This window comes from Morone saxatilis, unplaced genomic scaffold (genome assembly GCF_004916995.1).
Source record: "Morone saxatilis isolate NCDOM2014 unplaced genomic scaffold, NCSU_SB_2.0 Contig15, whole genome shotgun sequence".
Taxonomy (NCBI): domain Eukaryota; kingdom Metazoa; phylum Chordata; class Actinopteri; family Moronidae; genus Morone; species Morone saxatilis.
In genome coordinates this window covers 23,942,994-23,954,077 of record NW_023339707.1, presented here as the reverse complement: position 1 = coordinate 23,954,077, position 11,084 = coordinate 23,942,994, and positions in this window count along the sequence as shown.

Genomic DNA, 11,084 nt, shown 5'->3' with positions numbered 1-11,084 from the left:
GAGATAGAGAGATAGAGAGAGTGTAGTTTGAATAATACATAAGTGTGTGTGTGTTTGGCTCTCGGGCAGCTTTTCTCTCCCAAACTGAATATTTCCCTGAAGGTCATTTTAGTTGAGCAAACGAGTTTGTGTTTGCTAAACAGCGGTTTCCACCAAGCTGCTCTTTTTATTCACTTATTTTGTTTTGATGTTGAGCTGTAGAATAGTTTTGGCTTCATGAACATCAGATGTGCTTTGTAAATGTCTGGTTTATCTGTTGTACATGTGAAATAATTAATCAATTAAAGCTGCAGCAGGTAACATTTATAAAAATAACTTTCTGTCATATTTGCTGAAACTTTGTTGATGGTTGAGTCTCGTTCCCAGGTCATCAGATACAGATAAGAGGCTGATTGGTTGTTTTCGGCACATTGGATTCTTGAAAATGCCATCAGGAGAACTAGGAGGAGTCAGAGGAACCTGGTTATTTCACAGATTGTCTGTCTCATGTACGACTGTCACTTGGTTTTATAAATATTACAAAAACGTAATTTTATAAAAGTTACCTACTTCACATATTTTCTGCTTTTCTCTGTTTTATCTGATTATAAATTAAACATATTTGGGTTTTGGACTGTTGAGGCAATTTGAAGACATCTGCCTTGGCCCTGGGAACAATCAATTGAGATAATTACATGCAGATTAATCAGTAATGAACTTAATCATTAGCTGCAGTCCAAGTCTTTAGATCAGGATCAATAAAACTAAATGACATTGACACTGACATCAGAGTCTGTATTTTAATCTCATCTTCCTCTGAGATTTCATTTGTTGACTGGAGTCTAATGACTGCAGCCTTTGTGCTTTTATTCCTGCATCAGTTCTGCATCATTACTGCAGGAACAGCACACAGGATACAAATAAATTACAGCACTTCACCAGAAAGGAAGCCCCTGGACCAACTGAACGCCACATATTGATGATGCACCAGTAAAACCTGAACACGGGGGTTTCTTCTTAAAGCTGCTGTTGCACTTTTAGTGGAAAAAAAAAAATCCCCAATGAGCCTCTAAATTAAGTGTTTCTGCAACAAGAATCATCTTTTTTCAGGTGATTAAAATCATTTAACATGAATATCTGTTATTTAATGTGGGATATTTTTCAGCAAGTTAATTTGGGGAACTTGTGCAGTCAGCAGGTGATTTCACTGATGAGTAATTATCAGTGGGTGGAGTCGGTGGTTTGATTGGCTCTCTGTGGTTGGAAACACCTGCAGTGAATGATGTTGTTACTGACTGCAGTCTGGGAAGAGAGGCAGAGGATTTTCTTGAGTTGTGTTGCTCTGAAATGAGCCCCTGATTTACAGCTGCATGCAGACAATATTTTGACAGGGATCAACTGTGAGGTCCCTCGGAGCAAAAACAGAAAAAACAAAGCAGATTTTGAAGGATAACTCTGGTGATATTCTATATTTGTCTTACTGTCTGTGCCTTAGAGCTCCATTGTTTTTCAAAAACACATCAATGAGCTACACTGTTGCACTGGGTGACATGTTCCTTCATTACCATGAACACAAACACTGTAGTTATTTTGATTCAGTCCCACATACACCGTCCTGCTGCCCCAAATACTCACCCGAGCACCAAATGTGGATTAATCCAGTAATAGTAGTAGTCGATTAATAGTCCCTAATTAAATACATATTTAGTCCTATTTGATAAAAACAGGAAACAGGTGAAGGAAGCCAAAGTAATGAGAAAAAGAGTAACACTTTGATTTTGGTTTTATGAACCTTGTTGAGAATAGTAATGAAACAGAATCCAGCCTTCTCCTTTAAGTACTCTGCAAAGTATTTCTTATACAGTAATCAGGTAGCTGAGAGCCACAGCTATCCTTTTGATCAGAGCAGGAACGTTTTAAGACTAAAACTGGTTCAAATCCAACATGAAAGCTTTTCAGTTGCACCTCTAATCTTAATCTTTCAGTTGGAACAGCAGCTCATGAAAAGCTCAATTTCTCAGCGAACACGTTGACTCTGTAAGCTACGGTTACATCAGAGAAGTAAGGTCTTCATTTCACAGCCTGTTGTTCAGTTTCAGTTCACACAGTCAAAGGACCATTAAGCAGAGGAAAAGAAGCAGAATTTTCTGGCTGAATCGACACAGAACTGCAGTGAGAAAAGTGAAGAATGAGAAAGAAAGGAAGGTTTGCAGAAGTGTGGAGCTTCTGACAGGGATAAAAGAAGAAAAGAAATGTCAGGAAGAATTGCTGATGCAAGTGTATTCTCTTAGAGAACAGAACAATGTAGCCTTTGAAAAGAAAATGGAAGATTTTTAGCATTTAAAAGAAATACTGTTGTAGTTTAAAGTGGCATTCTGCAGAAAAATCCTGATTTAAACTTAATGTAACTGTAATCTGATTACGTCTTTTTTTCCTGTAACTTTGTATGATTACGTAACTCAGTTATATGTAATCCATTACTCCCTAAGCCTATAAGTTAAGTATGTTACGTAAATTGACTTGAGTATGTTACTTTAAAATAAGTCAATGTAGACATTTGGTCTCACACAGGACTCGAACAGCGGCCTCCTTTGCTGTCGGTCTTTATACTCCACCTTAAGTACTTTTTACTAGAGTATCCTCTAGTGGAACAATGGGGGTTGTTCTAGTACACGCTTTGGTGTGAGACTGGGCTAATATTTGTTTCTATATGAAAGGTTGGATCATTTAAACTCTTTGGGACTCAAACAGTTCTATTTTTTTAAATGAAACCATTGGAAAGTTTAGAGGGGAAATTTACGAAATATGACGAGGCCCCAAATAGATTCTTAGTTCTTTGTAAGAAATCACAGGTTTAATCATCAACAGTTCATTGTATTTTAGAAACTTATGTTTTTATTAAATGTAAACTCTTAATGAAAGCAACTATCAAATAAAAGTAGTAAAGAGTAAAATATTTCACTTTAAGCAGATACAGAAAGTAACAGTAAAAGTAAAGTACAAATACCTCAAAACTGTACTTAGTTATTCCTGAAATCTTCACTCATCACAAACAGACAGTGTTGAATACACAAGAAGAGAAACACGCCGCTCTGTTTGATAGATAGCACACTGTTTTATTAGTATATTTAGCTTTGTGACGTACAGCTCGGGAGAAAAACAAAAAAACAAAACTAAATGGTCACAATTTTTTTTTTTAAGTCCAGAAACATTTCAGCCTTAGCAGTGACATCACACAAAAGAAAGCTCAGTTTTTCGATCATTGGTTTCTTTGTCATGGACCAGAGTGATATGTTCTCGTTGTTAGGCTAAACAAACACGCCCGTACCGCTCCAACGTAGTCAACAAACTGGTTAAAAAAAAAATAAACCCTAGATTTCTTTTTTTAACTTCTTTTTTTTTCCTCGATCGTTTAAGTTGCTTCACATATATTATCAACACTTTTCTAAAGAATCAAAATATTTAGCCACATGTACTGGAAAAAAAGTATCCACTGTTATATATAATAATAAACACAATAAATATAAAAAGAATTTTGATATAATTTTTATGGTATCAAAGAGAGGGAAATGGGCCTTCAGTTAGACGTGTTTTTACAAAAGTGATGTCCTTTTTTTTTTTTTTCCTGAGGTTGAGTTTTGTCATCTGCAGTTTAAAGTTTTGCTAAATATACTAATAGACTAAGAGACCCGACACACAGGGTCTGTAATGGCTTATCATTCACTGAGGAATCATCTCCACCGGATCCTGGTCACACCAGCGGAGGGTCATTGTGGCCCCGCTGTGATTTTGTGTGCTGTGGAGTTAGCCGAGAGGTCAAAGGTCAGCCCCCCCCACAGAGGCAAACAAACACACAGCTCGACTCCCCCCCTCCCAAAAATCGGTATCGTCCGGGGGCGCCTCGCTTTTCAATTTCAGCCGCGCGGCGTTTCTTCACCAAGTGCAAAATGAAACGTTTTCCTCCACTGCTGGCGCTGCACAGTGAACTCAGACTAGCTGTTAGCATTCCTCAATGCTAGGTGCACCTTTAGCACGTCAAAGAGGAATAATAACTGAATGCTAACAAGGCTTTTCTAAAAGGATGCAAGGCTAAAAAAAGAAAAATCGAAGCAGGTGTGTGGTGAAGAAAAGCGGCCGACTGAAATTCAAAATGTCAGCATGTCCCCTCGCGTGTGATAGGCTTATGTGTGAAAAGGTGATAATTGTATTTAGACGCAGTCCCATTTCCCTTCAGTGTGTAAGGAAGGAGTCAGATTAACTCAAAACAGGGATGATTGGGGAAAAAAAAGGAGAGGGGGAGAGATGAGAAGAAACGAAACAGAAAAACAAAACTAAAAAACAAACCAGAAAGAATCGCAAAAATCTGTACATGTAAACATCACACTTCCACTGAGTTAAATCATGAGGAGAATACAGGTTTCACATTGGTATTACTGTAGGTTCAAAGCCCCGGTGGAGGAAATCAAGACAATCAAGAGTCCGGTACAAAGTCGGGTGAAGACGGAAAGAGAGAAGAAAAGAATCAAATATCGCTAAAAATTTGAAAATGAAAGAATCTGAAGCACCACCGAAAAGGAACAGAAATAAAAAACAATAAAACAAAACGGCTCAGAAAGCCATTTTTTGATTTTTTTTGTAGCTGTACACCGTGCCCTGATAGAAAAATAAGAAGGTCCATTTCTTTTCTCCTTTAATTCTTTTTTTTAAAGTGTGTGTGTGTGTGTGTGTGTTGAGCTATACATCTGACAGACTGGTTCAAGGAGTGTGTGATCATTTGAAGGGACCCGACCGGCGTCACAGCTCATCTGACGGTTTCAGTTTGAATCGAGAAGTTTCACTGAAGCAGTTTCTGATGCTTCTGAAAGGATTTAATAACTCTACAGCATCTGAGTCCTTTGAGTCTGAAACAAAGCTATATACTGATATGTGACATGAAACATGATCGGTTCGTCTACGAGCAGCGTGATGAATCATTTTGTGGATATTTAAGGAACAGTTTGACATCTGGAGAAATACACTCATTTGACTTCTTGCTGAGAATTAGATGAGAAGATCAATATCGGCAGCCAGCAGGTGATTAGCTTAGCTTAGCTTAGCGACTGGAAACAGATGGAAACAGCTAGACAAAACTCAAAATACACCAACCAGGACTTCTAAATAATGTCACCAATTAAGGTTATATGTTGTTCAAATAATGTGTACAAAACCTTTTATGGGAGCTAATGTGCCAGACTTGTTGGCCAGGAGCAGTGATTTCCCTCCTTTGGTTGCCTGAAAACTGCAAGAAATAGTCGGCATCTAAACTCCCCGTAAAAAATAAAAAACAAGAACATAATTTTTACAATTGGTTTGTTTTAATAGACTAATAACTAATAGATTGTTTTAAACAAACAACAAATATTGTGAACTTTAGAGATGCTGCTAGGCAGATTTTGTTATCTTTGGGCAGAGCCAGGTTAGTTGTTTCCCCCTGTTTCCAGTCTTTATGTTAAGCTAAGCAAACTGGCTGCAGCTTCACAAAAGCAGTATCAATCTTCTCATCTAACCCTCAGCAAGAGAGCGAATAAGCGTATTTCTCAAAATGTCAACCCCGTCACTGACTGAGGAGGTTCTTAAAAGGCACACACAAGGCCGATTCTGAATTTCTCTAGTTAAATTAAATTAAAATAAAATCAAGGAATTAGGTACATTTCACCTAAATTATATTCCAGGAATGGAAGAATTTAAATTAAATAAAATCATTAAATCAATAAATATTATGTGAACAAATGTACACATATTTTTTACAGTCTAGTCAAACATTTCTCAGGGGGTGGGGGGTTGTGTTGGGGGAAGTTGGACTCCTGACCTCAGTTACAACCCTGCTCACAGTAGTTTGTGATTGATGTTATTCTCTTCCAACAGTCTGGCTAACTTTGAGTAAAAACATCTAACTTCCAAGGCTCTAAGGCCGGTTTTTAGTACTTCAACATGCACAAGCTCCACAGTCGACAAGCTGCAGGTTTTACACAAGCTTTGTATCACAGCAGATAAGGTAGTCAGACCTTTTTAACAATTTGGACCTTTGATTTAGCGCTGTAGTCAGAAAGGTTACATCTGCTCTGTTCTCAGCTGCTCAGCTGGAAAACCCTGTCAGTACCTCTGAAGTCTGACAGAAAGATACAGCTCTTCTACAAGCCTCAAAACATTTAATGCTTTTTACGGGAGATCAATGCCGGATCATGACCTTACAACAACTCTATGATGTGTAAACATAACCTTTAAAAAAAGAGGCTTCATTTCAAGAGGAAAATACACGTCTTGTGTATGAACCGAAGGTGGACTCTTACTGAGGACAGTAAAAGGTCAACATGTAGCTTGTCTCTCTATCTTCTTACTGATTTTAACGCCTGATAGCGGTTAAACCCTGCTGAACGAGTTGTGTCGTGATGCCAGTCGGGTCCCAGTTGTTGGTTGACATCCATGTTTGGAATGTGCAGTATAGGCATACAGAGTGAAGCTGTTGGAATATTGTACAAAATATCTTTTCCAAAAAAGACCACTTTACGTGCACTACAAAATATATCTATAAAATAATAATATTAAGAAGAATCAGAACATTGATAATAATAATAATCATGTAATACTAAAAAATAGAAATCAGATAGAAATGTGTCGGCTGTTTGCTCAACCAGTGGAGACGTTAACAACAAGAGGAGGAGGAGGAGGAAGAGGAGGAGTACGAACGCTCTGATTACGGCTTAAACACTCGGATTCTGTCTGTCCCACTGTATATAACAGACAGAAGGAATGGAAATCAAACAGTGAGCAAATTACACCTTTCTAAAGATTGTCATTTGCCTATTTTTTTTTTCTTTATACAGCTGTTGGTGTTTTTAGTTCTTTGTGGTGCTGTTCTGCAGCTTTGAAGTAAACTGACATGGGCTCAAAAACACGTGTATAAAAACTCAAGAACGTCTTTTCTGTAGTGGACACTTAGGAACCAATGAGAAAGTCCAAAAAGTCCCAAATGCCACCCTACCTGGCTCTTCTGGCAGACTACTTGATTATCACTTCAAATACTCTAAAGTCAGTGAAGCAGCGTTTGCTAAAGCCTGACCAAAGAACTAAACTCGGGCACTTTTTTTCCTTTTGTACTTTCGGGACGATCTCAGCGGTTTAGTTTGTGTTTGCGAAGATGACTTATTCCTACAAAAAAATTAAAAATAAACTCCCAGATGCCATTTAAAAGAAGCGGTTTGTCCTGGAGGAGTTTTTAGCTAAGAATATCAAGAATCAAAGTCAGAGGAGGAGGAGGAGGGAGGAAGTGAGGGATGAACTGCAGTAAGAGCCTCTTCACCATTTACACAGCATATTAAGCTGCTCAACATTTTCATGCCAGGGGGAAACCAAAAGTGAATAAAACTTTTTTTCCACTGATCCAACCTCATCAGAACAAGTGTGAGAAAAATTCAACAGCTTTTAGGCTAATTTTAGGCTCCGATCTCTCGACTCTCCAACAAAGACTGTAGGAGTTCAGTTATGTGAAATGTTGGTCTCAACTCCAACTGTGGCACTATTCCTTTCTTTTTGATTTCACCTTTCAATACAGATAATAAATCCACATTTAACCATTTCAAACCCATTAAACACTGTGATCTGAAACAGTGTGGTTGTTGATGAATTTCCTTTGTTTCTTAAAAAACACATTTTGCGAGGTTTTCAGAACGTTTGACAGTTAGAGGTAAAATGAACGTCCACCCCATCTGCTCAGTTGAGACTGAATCCGTCTGAGTCGGGATGGAAATTCTTCCTGAAATTGAAAACCGCTCGATCCCGCTTTGATCTGAGGGACCAGGTCCAACAGACACAGCTCACACAGGCTCCTCTACTGTCAGACTTAAGTTGTTAAAATTTAATCTTTTTCCTTGTAAAATTACAAGTATTCAGTGTTTCCCAACCCATCACACTTTTTTCCTGTTTGGAAAACTCTTGGATATATTACTGCTTTCTAAAACTGGTTTTACGGTGAGTTTCCTTGCAGCTGTGGTGAGCAGGAAAACATAAATCATATCTGATAAGAGGACAAAAAACCCATCAGAATGATATACTGATGTGTTCCCATTAACTGGCTGGTTGCTGTATGTGACTCAGGTCCCTCAGGCAGAGCAGAGTGTGGATCAACCAAACAGAAAAATCCTTAAACAGTTCTTTCATAGATCAATTGAGCGCGCCTGGACCAATCCAGGTGTCCCAGAGGTGCCGAACCTCCCCCTTACACTGAAAACCTGCCCGGTGTTCAGTGTTGACTCAACCAAAGCATTGGCAGTATCAGAGAGCACAGTGAGGATCAAACAGGAGGACAGAAGGATGGGATGCTGGTGTCTAGTGTCTCATGTTGGGTCTCACGAAGGCGGTTGTGAATGTGCCCTCCAATATTTAATCCAATAAAAATGCTAAAATTGGAGAGGAAATAGAGGAAATATTGATTGTACCTCAGTGGATTTAGCAAGATTTAATGACATTTGTGAGATTTTCCTCTTTTTTCAAATCAAATTTTCTTAAGTTTTAGGCAAATACAAAACTAAAATCTAACCATGACCACTTTTCTTAAACATGACTTCAGCTCTAAGATGAAGGTTGTACGGCAACATGTCTGACTCTTCCGACATCATCCTCCCTTTCTTCTCTCCTCCTTCTCTTCTAGTTGGGTCGTTTTTTTGCATATATCTCTTGTGTCATTCAGTAATGATTACACTTTAAACAGAGCTTCCCGTTTTTTGTGAAAAATAACAAAACAAAACAAAAAAAAAACGTTTACAACTCTACATCTAATCTTCCATAAATTAAATAATTTACATTTTTCAACATTTCAAAACAATTTGAACTCAATGTGATGGTTCTGACATTGCACATGAATGTAAATCCATCAGAGTTTGGATGGAGGTTTTTAACGGATACGACCTCCTGAACAAATGGCTTTTCACGTGTTCCTCTGCTCTGTAGCCCGGCAGCTCGCCATTCCAGCGCGTATGATCCAGATTTAACCGTCTGACTGTCACTGCGGGCAGCCCGTCACCAACACAAAACCATCTAAAAGACCAGTGGATGCTATGATTATCAACTGCATTGCAAAAAAAAAACACCACACCTCTTCCTCCGCTCTCGTCTCACTTCAGCAGTGCAAGCTGGGGGAAACATGCATACCCACACAGAGAGACCCCCCACCCCCCACCCCCTTCAAATCACAGATGACTTGTTTCACTAAGTGTGCAAAAAGGGAGCAAATCACGGTGACACGACAGTCGAACTGAGTAGGAACTACAGTAGAAGCACAGTACACAGAGCAATGCCTCGGGACGATACAATAAGTCACGTTTTGTTCATTTTCAAACCTCTTCTGTGCTGCAGGTTGCTGAGTGAAACCAGGAGCATGTGGGTGCGTCATGTGGTTCAAAACGCTTTTTCATACAAAATTTTAACAAAATGTGTCTTTTTTTTTAGCAACAGTACCAAGAGACAAAACTACATAGTGGTGATAAAAATTTGAGTTGCTTCTTGCCAATGTTACAACTCCCTAAAAGTAACAGTTTGACATTTTGAGAAATTAGAAGATTGATACGACTCATGTCTCAGGTCGTCCAATGAGTTGAAATATTTCTCTGCCAGGAATAGTAACTTCCTGGAGTCTCCAGAGACAGGTGGATATTTATTACCTGTGAGTAGAGCCAGGCTAGCTGTCCCTGTTTCCTGTTTCCAGCTAAGCTTACCGGCTGCTAGTTCCAGCTTTCTATTTAACATGAGAGTGGCATTAATCTTCTCATCTAACTTGCAGAAAATAACAGGCCAATTTTGCAAAATGTCAAACTTTTTCTTTAACAAAGAGGGCTTGACGGGAGGCTGCAGGAGCAATCAGGTATTCCAATAAATATAATGTTTTACTTGCAGGGCAAGACAACAAAAACTGCCTTCATATGGCATAATGTCAACATGGCTGAAAGCAAAAATGAAGGATTTACTTTCTCTTTTAAAGTTATCTGCAGGAATTGAGTGCCATCTCATTTCTTTCCTTCTGGATTAACCAAAAAATTAAATCGGCATTCTACACTGAACCGAGTGCCATGGTAAAGATGCACTATCCCTTCCTGCACCCTCCAGAGGATGAAAACATGAGAAGAAATTGAAACGAGGTTTAAAGAATTCACAGTTAGAAAGTCACAAAACACGACATGAATCGAGCCCTATGAAGCAAAAACAAAGACACCAACCAACCAGTCAGAGAGAGAAGAGATGTGAGAGGATGAAGCTAGTTCTCCCGTCAGTCTTCGTGTTGTTTTTGCTTTGTTGTGGTCAAGTTGCAGTGGAGGTCGCAGGAGGTTGGACGGTTGGTCGGGTTTTCACGGGGCACTGCGGCTAGCTAACGCCCGGCTTTGTTGAGGTTTCAGGTCTATGGCAGAAGGTCCGGTTTTTATATAGCAGCAGCAACATGAAAGTTCATCATTATAATCATAATAATAATAATAATAATAATAATAATAATAATAACAATAACAATAACAATAATAACAATAGTAATGGCCATCTCAGAGTTAAACAGACAAAATACAGTAAGACAGAGCAGTCCTCCTTTTCCTCTGAAACCTGGACCGGACCAGGGAGGGGAGGAGGAAGAGGAGGGTGTTTAGGTCCATGAAGAAGAGGTGAAGAGTACAGTAGGTCCAATGGAGAGAAGAAGAGGATAAGAGAAGGAGGGAGGAATGGAGGGAGGGGTGTAAAACAGAACAATGCTGAGGTTTCGTTGGCGTTACATCTACATTTGTAAAAAGTAGAAGCGGGAGGTAAAATTGCCACCAGTTATCAACATTTAAACCCCCTTTCTTTTAGGAAAGCCCCTCCCCTCCGTGCGCGCGCGCACACACACACCCCTTCCTCCCCTCTGAAACGCACTCTGATTCTTCTCAAGTTTTTCAAGATGAACTGATTATATACAGCAGCACACGAATGAACCCGCACAGATGAAAGAAAATTTTCAGTGTTTGAAAAGTTTACAACATCAGTTCTTGAAATGCTTCATCGTTCTCAACAATACATAGTTTGATTCTCCCCCCCCAAAAAAAAATATATAA